We start from the raw sequence: 12,882 nt of genomic DNA on the forward strand, positions 1-12,882 counted from the left end.
GTTTTTTGTTCATTCGTACTACTTGGACGGTCCGAAAAGTGGATAGCAGCAACGGCAACTAGCGGAGTGGAACGCGATGATTTCGAGGAAATATCGCGTAATAACGGCGTGCGTCGAGTATAGTTTCTCGGTCGGTTGCGATTGTCTGAGAACACGATATGAGATACTTTCATATGTAGAATATGAGAAATGAACAATTTAATGTATTTTATTGAGATATTATATCTGTTTGGATACCTCGTTTAGACTGTTTATATACTGTAATCCTGTGGATTTAAAAAATAGATTATTTGTATCTCAAACTAGAAATATAGCAGTAGAACTAATACAAATTTAATGGTATAAATCTAATTAGAATCACTAGTCGAGTATTAATCGAGAATTAAATGAGCAGATAATCTGTACTCCAATCTCTTTATCTAATATGATGTATTGCTTTATACTTAACTTGAATATGTAAGATTAATAACACGATAAAGCGATTACCAAAACAAATTTATAATTTTTAAATCGCACACCATCTTGCGATGTAATTGCATCATTAATTATATTATATCTAATTGCTGATTACGCGGAGGAGGGTTCCGCAGTTCTATTATCAGATCTAATTATCTCGTTAATCTAACTTGCAATTTTATTCATAATTTAAGTTTATACTTATCAGAATGCTAAGCATTTACTAATATTTTATCAATCCTTTATTTGTACATCTGACTGATCGTACAAATTAGCAATTGATAATCATTAGATTATCGCGCGGATTATAAATGTCTTTCGGTTTGGTTTAAAGTGTTTAATGATAAAATCTGATCGCTAGAACTCTCCGTCTTAAGATAAGACTTGGCGCTGTCAATTAATATTCTTCAAAATAGCCTCAAGAGACCAATATAAGCGCCGGTTATTAACACTTGCCTGAACAATACACGTTTGTGATCTATCGGGTAATATCGACTGGCAGAGAAACATTTGTTGCAATACACATTGATATATCGTCACGTATGAAAAATTTGTAGGAGCTAATAATGAAGTACCTTGTTTAGACAAAAATCAGATCGATTGTTAATAGGTTTCATTATGTAAGTAGGAAGAAATATTAGATAGGGGATAAAAGTCTATTTGAAAGCTAATAAATTATACGGTTAACTTTCCAATATTCTTCTAGGAATTATCTCAAATCGTTTCATAAACGCACGTCGATTTTTTTCCACTCCTTTTACTGATTATTTCGAACTTGTGCGCTCGGTGTGAAAGGATGTGCGTGCGCGCCAAAAGGCAAGATATGCAAGAAAACGACGATTTCCGCGACCTACGGAAAGATGGAGAGAGAATTTACAGGCCGACCTTGCGGCCACACGCGTGCACGATGTGCGTGCAGAGCGATAAAACAACTCGCCGCGCGATATCACGCTTTATGGCGTCGCGTTACATCGCCAAGATTTATATAACTACTATATCTACGAAGGTGACTGACCCATTTACTGCGCCCGTGCTCGTGCCCGCGTTATCTGCTACGAGAGAGAAGACGCCAGTCGCTGTAGACTTCTACCGTCGCCGGTCGCTTCGCGTCTACCGTCATGTCTAGGATGTCACAGGCTGAACATCAGTTAATATGAAACTTTTTTCTTGATTAAGAAACTATTGAAAGTAATTGAATTTTAATCACTTTTTTTAATATAGAGAACTTAATATAGAACTATATTAAAATTTCTTATTTTATTTATATTTGTAGGGAGAGCGAAAAGTCCTTTAGTTTTCATAAATGACAACTAAATCAATTCTTTCGCTACGGGGAGGTAATTATTCGAGAATTTTTAATATATTTATTAATATACTTTGGAAGTAAATATGCCCCTAATTATACTAGTAGCAATTTGTTATGATTCTTCTATTTTTACGATCTAGACATACCCAAACCAAATAAAATTCAAGGTTGTTAAGTCGTTGAGTAACCTATGTTTTGAATCCAGTATCACTACTGACTCCGCAGATCTAGTTATCTGATTGAATCTGTTGGATTCAATCAGATAACCGGAACGAGTTACGAATGTGGAATAGATGCAGGTGAATAGCCAGCGTATCAGCTGCGAATGGAACATTTTTGTTCGCAGAAAGCATCTTGCTTTCCTTATTCCGAGTGTTTAACAATAGAATTTCAAAAAATACTTTAACAAACTCTAGAGAAATTAATTGCAACGCTAATACGTAAACTATATGTAATAACCCAATAAATATATTTGATTGATTAATAACAATAGATATCTTATTAATAATAATAGATAAGTTATCTTACATGTCTTTAAAGTCTTTGGGGTGGAATCTCACTCTAAAGACTAAAAATTGAGCCAGCCTTGATAAAGAGTGGCTTAATTTTCAATAAAGTGAAATCTACTTCTTCAAAGTGACAATTTACTTTAAAATTAGAGAGTAGCATTTTGATGATATAAAGCAACGAAATACAATTAATTTCATAACACTTTTTTAATTTTTTAAAAGTTTTATGTTTGATTACTTTTTTAATCAGACCAATTCTGCACTTTTTACGACAATATCGATCGTAATTTATCTTATTATTACGGAATATACAATAATATATCTAAGTATAAGTTATAAGCATCTATCTTATGGATGAAAAAGAAATACATATTGCAACGAATATATGTATTTATGTTAAATCACGGTCTTTTTATATTGCTTTATTTAGACGTTATTTATTATAGCTTGTGCCTAATAACTGATTACCGTTCTGATCGTAGTTCTACTCGATACATGAAATTATGTTATAAAATACAGATTAGGTAATAAGAGATCGTCTAATCCTTTGTATTAAGCACCGATTAATTAAGAGCTAATACCTTATTCGAAGCTATAATGAGGCATCGAAATTTTACTGATACATCGTTGAATACGTAGACCATAATCATGAGCGATATATCACTAAAAAAGGTTGCGATGAAGTCGATATTCAATCTTTCATCATATCTAGTGCATTGTATATTCATATATTGGAAGACGTAATTAATGCACACAGCAATCGAAACAACTTTTTTTATTGTAAGGCGCATTATCTACGTTATATGTTAAAGAAAACATTATATTAACGATTAATTTAGCCATAAGCATTATATGTATGTTGATTTCTTGTCAATTCGAATGTAAATATTCAAAGTTTTATACATTTTTATTTACTGATTGAATTTGGAGAAAATTATCTTAGCCATATATACATATATACTTCCTTTTCCATACTTTTTAAAAATCTATTTGCTTTAATTGCATCAATCGCCTTTTTTATATATTTATTGTACTTTTGTGTAAGAAAACAGCTATGACAAAATGTATCCAGATAATCCGAAGCTATTGAGAAATTTTATAGTGTACTTAAATATGTACGTATGAAGTATATGTATTGACGAGAATACAAAATTTGGCTCGTATTTTCCTGAATTCTTTTAACAAATTACATTTTGTTAGCCAGAATTGTTATATTTCTACATACTATTGTTAGCACATTGACATATGATATCAAGGTAATGATTGTCTATTGCATAATAGCAATAGGATGCACAGCATGCATTATAATCTGTTATCGAAATTCTCAGATTCGCGCGATGATTAATCACGCCTGCACTAAGTATCTATGCAAAGGATACGTATTGCCCCCTCTTAATCCCATAGTAGAGTATAAGAGACGAGCCCTCAGCTCCGCTCTCATTAGTGACACAATCAGAAAGTCAAGGAGAAAAGGAACAGCCCGAAAGAGAAGAAACGACAAAGAAACCAACAGCCGTAAATGACGGCCCCAGCGATTAACAAGTATAGTAATAATATTTTACTAAGATTCATCTGTGGTCCCGCCATTTATAGGATGCGTAATTTCTCACAACGACTAAAGCATCGAAAACTCATGAAGCGAGCGTTGCCGCCTACGCCAACAGATCCCGCAACGTATACTTCAACCGGGAACCTGTCTCCACTGATACTTCAAAGGGCACCGAACATTGATAATATTTTGGACGCAGCCTACAAGACGCAGACGCCGAGATTAGTGATACCCTGCGAGAAGCAGAAATGGCGAACGGAAGAGAAGATAGACCATCAACCCCACGTTTATCGCCATGCGGCTTCGAAACGGAAACTTATATAGAAATGGCACCTGGACCACTGCAGAAGAGAGCAACAGCCATAACCCTGGATATGGACGAACATCCAGAGAAAATCCCGAACCGCCAAGACAATCGACAGCCACAATCTGAGCAATATTCAAAACGTTTTAGCCATCGGTCGGATATCTTGGATAATGCAAATGACGACGGTACTGTAACCTGTAAATTTGAAGCCTTACAAACTTGAAAAATATGTAATAAAAAATAACATTGTATAGTGTTTTGAAAAAGTTTTGAAATCGATAAGAATATATAGTAAAAAAATGGGAGATTCAATTAAAAAAATTTTAAATAACTCTCTCTCTCTTGGTCTGCCTTAAGGCCATCTTCTCTAGGTCAACTAAGATCTCTAACTTCTTTCTTCCTTGAAGCCATATAACATTTGTTTGAAACATTTTGTCTTAAATTTACAAATTTTGAGAAAATCGACTGGATAAACTATGATAAAATGGTTCACTTCGTGTATAATGAAAAATTAATAATTATATACCTCCATGGTCAAATCCGTCGAGAATAGATTTTGGAAATGTCTGCAAATGTCGATAGAATGTCAGCAGAAATAGAACAATTTTGTCTAACAAAATATAATTTTTTGAAAGAATTCAGGAAAAATTGTTTATAAATATATATACAAGCAAAGTTTTGTATTTTTATCACTATAAATTGCATAAAAATTTCATAAAATAGAAGATATCACTTATTGATATTTGTCACTTAAAAGTTTAAAATGTGATTATTTAATTTTGTATTTAATAGTTTTTCTAACAATAAGAAAAGAATTAGATAAAGAAATATTATACATTTTCTATTATAAATTATAATTTTTTAAAATAATAGTTCACCATTTTTATTCTTAACTTCATTTTATGTGCATTATGATTTCCAAACGTCATCAATATTTTAAGTTTAATTTGTTGAATCTTAACACATATGCAAATTTACTCAACTATTATTTTTGTTGGTAATATTTCGCAAAGTTCCTTTTGATATTAAAAACTTAATCATTATCTGCTTTCATCTTGACCGGCTTGAGTGAAGTCGACATGCTTTTTCGAAGTTTGCTATCGTAATTTGCCCAGCGGATTATGTCGATGTTGTCGTTCCTCACATCGTCATACTCACCAATCTGGTTACAAATTAACGAACTCGACGTGAATCTTTTAAAGTCTCACCGTATTCATACCTGTCTCTAATGAGCAGACGAATGTGTTCTCTTGTGAAGTTTTACAGCGCCTAATCTTCTCAGGAATTTCTTTTGACCGCGGCCACCAGTAACGCTATGTTCTTAAAATTATCTTCCTTATATGAATAGTATCGTTACTTTTGTGTATTTTTTTATGGAATATTTAAAACCGTATAAAATATTTAATGAACATTTATCAAGCATCTTTTTAGATATAAAAAATTATTGTAGAATTTACACACATTGAAGCAGCTAAACAATTTCAAACGATCATAAGACATTTTAAGTACAGTTAACTGCTTTTGCAAATATATGCTTACATGTGGAAATTTTTTCTTGTTCAATAAATACTTTGCGAAACTATTTCGAATATGGATATTTTATGTAATTTGATTGAAGAGGGACTGGAGTAACCGTTAGTATATATATCCGCGTTAATTATTGCAGAATGCCGTACATCCGCAATTGGCAATCTTGGGTCCATAAAGTCTGCGCGTGATCGACCAGTTTCTATCCTTCGTCTGTCTCTAGAGATAACGCGTTATAGTTTCTGCGAATAAATTGTGCGATCTTGTGGAGAGCTTAGTCGCAGCGCACCGGAAGAGAATCACCCCGGGACCTGGCTAACGGGTAATATTCGCTATTCGCATGAATCATGCTCATCCTGCGCATCCCGACGCCGCGCCAGGAGCGACGAACCGAGAGCGAGTGACTAACGGCGTCGAAGCTGGTTCGTTCCTCTCTCTCTAGCGATGCCTAAATCACTATGTTGAAAGATTATAATCAACGTGCGTGTCGACTTTCGAGCGAGACGCATTTGAGAACCGTACACAATAGGGCGTATTACAGAGGAATCGGTTTCCGATCACTGCTGGGATCTACACGTGGAATAGGGATTTTGACCCTGCCTTCGTTCCGAAATTTAGTATTCGTCTGCTTTTTTATATATTCATGTGTGTGTAAAAAAATTTATATTTTAACATATTTTCATTTGATTGTACTGTAGTGAGCAAGTGTTAGATTAAATCAAGTGAAAAAAAATATAATATAGAAATTGTGTGGCTCTAAGAATAAATAAAAAAAAATAGATTGTCAACATGAACTAATGTAGTTATTTTAGCTTAGAAATTGTAAAATTATTCCGTTTCACATTGCAAGTATCTGTTTGTAATACACTAAAGAGAACCCAATGTCGAAACGTTTACGTATTGTATATTTACATTGTTTAATTTTTCTGTAAATTATTTTTTTATTGTCAATCTATTTTTTTTTTTTTATTTATTCTTGGAGCCATAATTTTTAAATATAAGAGTCTTTTATTTAATTTTACATAATATTTTTTAAATTGTGTTTTGATATCTTATTTGTATCAATTTTAGTTACAATCCGTAAATCATCCGACACCGTTTGTCGCGATCGAACCTGGTGACCCGAAAAATAGCTAAACACGGCAAGATTCGTGACTAGTTCGGGGCCTCTAATGACGATACGAGCAAATCCGTGTACGTAACTAAATGGTTAATCATTTCTCAATTTTATCAACGATTAACCGAGCTCCGTAAATTCTCATTGCAACGTATATACCTAAGCATGGGGCGAGAGCATACTATGTCCGTTGATTACGTCGTGAGGCGTAATGCTGAACTCCGGCGGTCAACTCGTTAAACGCGTGGCATCGTAACTCAGGACGCTCAAAGAAAAAGAGAAGAGAGAGCGAGAGGAAGAGAGAAATAAATGCCAACTCTATTGTTCCGTGACTTATAGCAGCTGGCTATCGCGGCACCGCGTCACTATATTATCGGGCAGTTTGCTCTTTCGCGGCGCGAACATCGCGTATTAGAAAATATATATTGTAGGCGCCGCCACGATAAAGAACATGTATCCTCATGCGCGAGCACGCGATGCAGATTAGCATCTCGTTAGAATAACACGGGCAGAAACAAATGCGGGATCAGAGGAGAATTATAACATCCGTCGTGGATTTTGGCATTCGGCTTTAGCAGCGCGCGATCCGAGATTATTAATGAAGCCACCTGGTCGCGTTCTCTCGTTGGAATCGAGTAAAACACTATCTTGTTTAATCAATTGAATTTCACTCGGCATCATTATTTCAGATTTAGAAGCGAAAAAATTGAAAGTTTTTACAAAATATATAATTAATGCTTGAAATATGTGTGTTTCACCCAACAAAATAATACTTATAATACAATTGATAGAATCGACAAAATATAAAATCGATAAAATATATCGAAAATTCATTTCGTTTTGTTAATTAATTAATAGCAGATACGTTGAAAATAAATTAAACCAAACGTCTGCAATTAATTTTAAAACGTTCTCGTTACAATCCGCAAAGTACATTAAAGATTTCGCCGAAGTGTCACTTGCAATTTTCGTAAAAGTCATTTGCGCTGTTGCACCAATACCAAATCAGGCAGTCGCCGACGTCAACTTCGATTATTGCCAAACTCAGTGGCAAGGTCTTTGGCCTCGGCACCTCCGTGTATTAAGGTCAAAGACAGCAGGCACCCTGTTACCGACTTGCACCGATCTCCGCATTTAATGTCATCCGGTATCGCATGTCATATTAATGATCACAGCTGATCGAGGATGTGTTCTGAGATCATTCTGCGTGAAATAATGGAAACGAAGGTGATTTTGACATTTAGGAACGATGATGAAAATATTTCTTTTGATTGTCTGTTCAAAAGAAAATATTTTACAATTAATTTTATCAATATAATTGTAAGCGTTTTCCAGGATGATTTAAAGAGACAATTGATATGATAAGCATTACTGAGCGTATAATAATAGTAAAGAAAACGTATCATGATAATGATTTTATGTAAGAGCTTGATAATGTCCGTGACGAATATCCTCGAATAATATTATATGTTCACGACACATCACACGCAAGAGAAAGACGTACGCGGGGGAAACAAAAAAGACACCTATTGCGGGACAATTCTCGGGGTCAGGGTTAAAAGCGTGGGCGAGAAGCGAGTAAATCATTTGCATTCACTTTTGTAGCGCACCGCGTGTTTACACGCCTACGATGCTGTATATTAAAAATTTTTTCGGAATACTGCAGGAAAATGCACGAGATAAGAACAGCGGATTATTTTTAATGAGTTATTTTATGGTAATCAGCAACAGACAGAAAAGGAGAACGAATCCAAAGAAGGAATTATAATAAAAAAAAACATTAAAATATTGCATTAAAAATGTGAATATATATATATAATAATTATTATTTTTATCTTTTCAAAATTATATATCGTTTGAATTAAATAAGCATATTTGAAAAATTTAAAGATGAAAACGTAATTTTATTACGTTAATTTGTTTTTATTATAAAATATAATTTCCCCCTTCATGATAAATTAATTTCTTATTTTTAAACAAATTTTATATAAATTTTTATTTTATATTTTGTATTCTTTATTCCTAAATTAATTTATATATACAAGCAATAGAATTACAGATGGGATGTCTAAGGCATAGGTTCTGAATGACAGGATTCCCTTGATGTGGAGGTGCGTAAGAAACATGACGATGTGCATTTTTGTGCGATAGAAATTGTAGATTAGTCTAGAATAGTTCGTAGAGCATGTAATGACCGACGATATCGGTGGTTGAATCGGAAATTATACAGCCGCGCGATATACAAGATACTCTCGAAACGCCGGCTTTACCGTTGTTGGTGCACGAAGCTCCGTAATTATTTGCGATTAAGTGAATTGGATAGTGTATTATTAGAGACGGCCGATTTCATGCCGAGAGTCGCGATGTCTGTCGATAAGAGCCGCGGAGCTGCTTAAAGAAATATATTTTACGGCAGATTGAAGGCAGACGCACCAACAAAATAAATACACACACACACATATTATGGATCTTGTTTTATTATTCTAGCCACTGAAGGACTCTATTTGTCGTTTGTGTCGTTGCTCACTTTTTAATACAACGTTGATGCCGCGAAATGCAACAAAACCCGATCATAAATTTGTTTCTCAATAAGATGTTTTTAATACGGCGATATCGATTATAGCGGATCAATAAATTAGCCTTATTATAATTAGTCTCGTATGGTCGTCAATGACCTTGTAATTAGCCCGGAATATTGAAGACAGGAAAGCAATTTTTAGCTATTGATTAACAGTTAATGACTAAAGAAGTATCTTGTAAGTGTCAAACTAAGTTGATTTATATCAACCGATGCAAATTAATTTATTCGTTTGTTATACGAAGGACATCTCTCTGGATTCAAGCAAGTTTATGTGAAATTGATTTTTCGCAGGTATTGCGTACCCACCGCAAATCTCTCGTTAGGGCGTGAACGGGAAATGAGGGTTAAATACACGGAAATGGAACTTATATTATAATTTGACATACCAAATATGCCAACATAGCGGAGAAAGTAATGTGTTATGTTGGCAAGTGTATTAAAGACTTGAATTACTTCGAAACGAGAGTGTGTCCAAACTGGTTTTGAATCCAATACGGAATAACAATATCGCGACTCTCGTATTTTACAAGTACTGAACTGGAAAACACCGCAAAAATGCGTATTATTAAACATTTTTAATAGCGACGTCGACTTTACATAATGTAGAATGTTGACTTATTTATTTTTGCGATATATGTGATTCTCAATCTTGTATCGAGTATTTTGCCCTCTTTCACTGATCACAAGTTCTAGGTGTCTAATATAATTTATCAAATTTTGTTAATCCTTAATGATTTAATATTCGTATTATTGTGGAACAATTATTCACATTACGATATAAAAAGCAATTTGTGTACTAATAAACAATTTAGAACTGCTTTATAAATATAGATACCAAATAAGAAAGCAAACTGCCAATACAGTTGAGATATTAGATCTAATATTTTTGTGTATGTGAAAATCTACTTAAGTAAATACATCTTCAGTTATTTAGACTAAACTTACGCAGTTTTTTGTTGTACTCGAAATACAATCACAAACTGATAATAATATTACAATTAAGTTGTAATTGTTATAATTTGATAATGCTACTAGCATTTTAAAACATCGTAATATTACGAATATTATTACTCCAGTCAGAATTATAATCTGGAACTTCTCGATTATCCAAGGTGGGTGTCTTTTCCATTTCGACTACTGAGGCATATGGTAATATTTGTCGCAATAACCAGTATACAGTCTTGGCCAAAAATATTATTTAGACATCTGTCTATTTTCTTCATTAATCTGAAATGTTATCTGTATTATTTTCTATTAATCACCGACATTATATACGTAAGTTTAAAGAGTTCTTGAAAAGATAATTTACGACAAATGTAATAAATCAATTTTTGAAATAAAACATTAAAAAATAATACTTAATTACATGCCTAATATTTTTGGTTAAGGCTGTGTAAAGAAAGAACGTACAGAAAGGCCAACGAGTACAAACAATAATAATTTAATCTTGACTACCATATAAATCATTTTTTAATTAGTAATTATATATACATGTAATATATTCTTGTATCTATTTTATTTATATACATATGTAAAACGTGCATTGAAATTACACCACTTTGAATTCCTGTTCTCATATGGAGCATTGGGCGGTGTTTACCTCCTCATGAGACTCGTTCTCCGAAGCAACTAGCTAGATTTCGTCAAATTTACACCGCGTTAGCATGCACGTGTTAAGAAACGGACGGCGTTTGGCGAACGAGCGACCGTATTACGAGGCCTAGACGGGATCGGTTCGGTTTTCTACTGTTGAAATACCATTTATCCGTCTTTCTTTTGAGCAAGAAAATGATTGTTTTTAGAAGATTCCACTGAGAACTTGTGGAAATAAGAAATAATTCTGGATATATTTATTTGGAGAGAGATTATATATCTTCTCTCTAAGATCCAAATTTTTATTTTCTAGTAAACTTACGATTAAAAATGGTTAGATTTTTAACTTAATATAAAAATTGTTTTCTTTATGTAACTAAACTAATTTGATTCTGTAGTGAATAACTTTTAATGTTACTACACTATGAAACTATCAGTTCAGTAATTGATCATAGCTAGAAGAATACAATTGTTACATTATTATCAAATTAAATTAAGTAAAGAGAGAGTTAATAGAATTTATTCTAAACCACGAGTTAATCAGAAAATGAAAAACCAGACCTAATTTAAAGAGTAATTTCAATGTGCCTAAATGATCTTTATTGAAAATAATGGGTTTTTATATTGAAAAAAAACATCGCTTTCACATCTTAAACATTGATAAAGGCCGTGAAAAGTTGTGGCAAATAACGAGAATCAAATGAAGGCACGTGTCTAAGCGACTAAAGTCAATTGGAAGTTATCACCGGCCTCTATATTGATTCAATAGCCTCAATAGACGATTCCTTGAGTAATGTTATGGCGACAATTGTTGGCATTACCGGTGGCAATTGTAAACAAACGCTGCTTCAACATCCTGGATGAAAATTGTATAATTAAATTTTTTTCAGTTTGGCAAAAGAAAATACGTCTCATTATTCAATTGTTAAAATTTTGTCATTTTACTTAAAAGTTTTTCTCATTTTGTTTGAACAAATAAGGTTTACGTTGATTTTGAATAATCTGTGATCTTTAGCAGCCCTAAAAGAGCAAAGAGGGTTTACTTTTAAAAATTGTACAGTATTTCTTTGAATAACTTTTGTTACAATTTATTATTACATTGTATTCCTAAAATATGACACTATTTCAGCGCCACTATAGTGGCTTTCCTGTCTTATAAAGATTAACGTAAAAATACATTTATTAAAGTTTTATGACAAAAATATTATACATCCAATTTTGAATAATAAAAAATATAAACTGATTACAGAAAAGAAAATATTTAAAATGTGAAAAAATGGTTTACAATTCGATTTTATATTTTTTATTATTGAAAATTGGATATACGATATTTTTCTATGTTATAAATTTAATTTGCGAGCGCGTGAATTTTTATTTACTATAGTGTTCATCAATTTCCTGTACATGTTTACAATAAATTTATGTTAATATTCTAAATTATCACTAAAAGATTCATTGTCCGGGTAAAGTGCGGAGGAGTGTTGAATAGGAAAACGCACATTCGCCGGTGGGTTCATTAAACCTCATCTTTGATGCCCATCGCGGGCAATTGGCAGTTTATTTAATCAGTTCGTGTGGGGCGGTCCGCGAAGAGAGTAATTAGTCACTAATTAATAGTAATCAGGTGGGGGATGAGTAATTGTTGCTTCCCATGGATGATAGCGATCGGGAATTTCTGCGGCAAGATCGGAGCCCTCGTTAAATCGCGGACGCCAGGAGGACGTACGCGCAGAAGCGAGGAACGTGACGTTGCGAGGAATGCGTTTTGTTTAGCGGCAAATTGGGCTGGGAATCGTCGGATTATGCGCTACACGAGTTTCGTTACACGGCTCGTTAACGTAAATAAGTGCGTGCCGTGAAATGGCCGCAACGGCCGAACGTGGGCGCTTGCGGTATGAACAAGGAAATACACCGCGAAGAATGGAAAGGCGTTCGTT

This window comes from Cyphomyrmex costatus, unplaced genomic scaffold, assembly GCF_001594065.2.
Source record: "Cyphomyrmex costatus isolate MS0001 unplaced genomic scaffold, Ccosl1.0 scaffold302, whole genome shotgun sequence".
Taxonomy (NCBI): domain Eukaryota; kingdom Metazoa; phylum Arthropoda; class Insecta; order Hymenoptera; family Formicidae; genus Cyphomyrmex; species Cyphomyrmex costatus.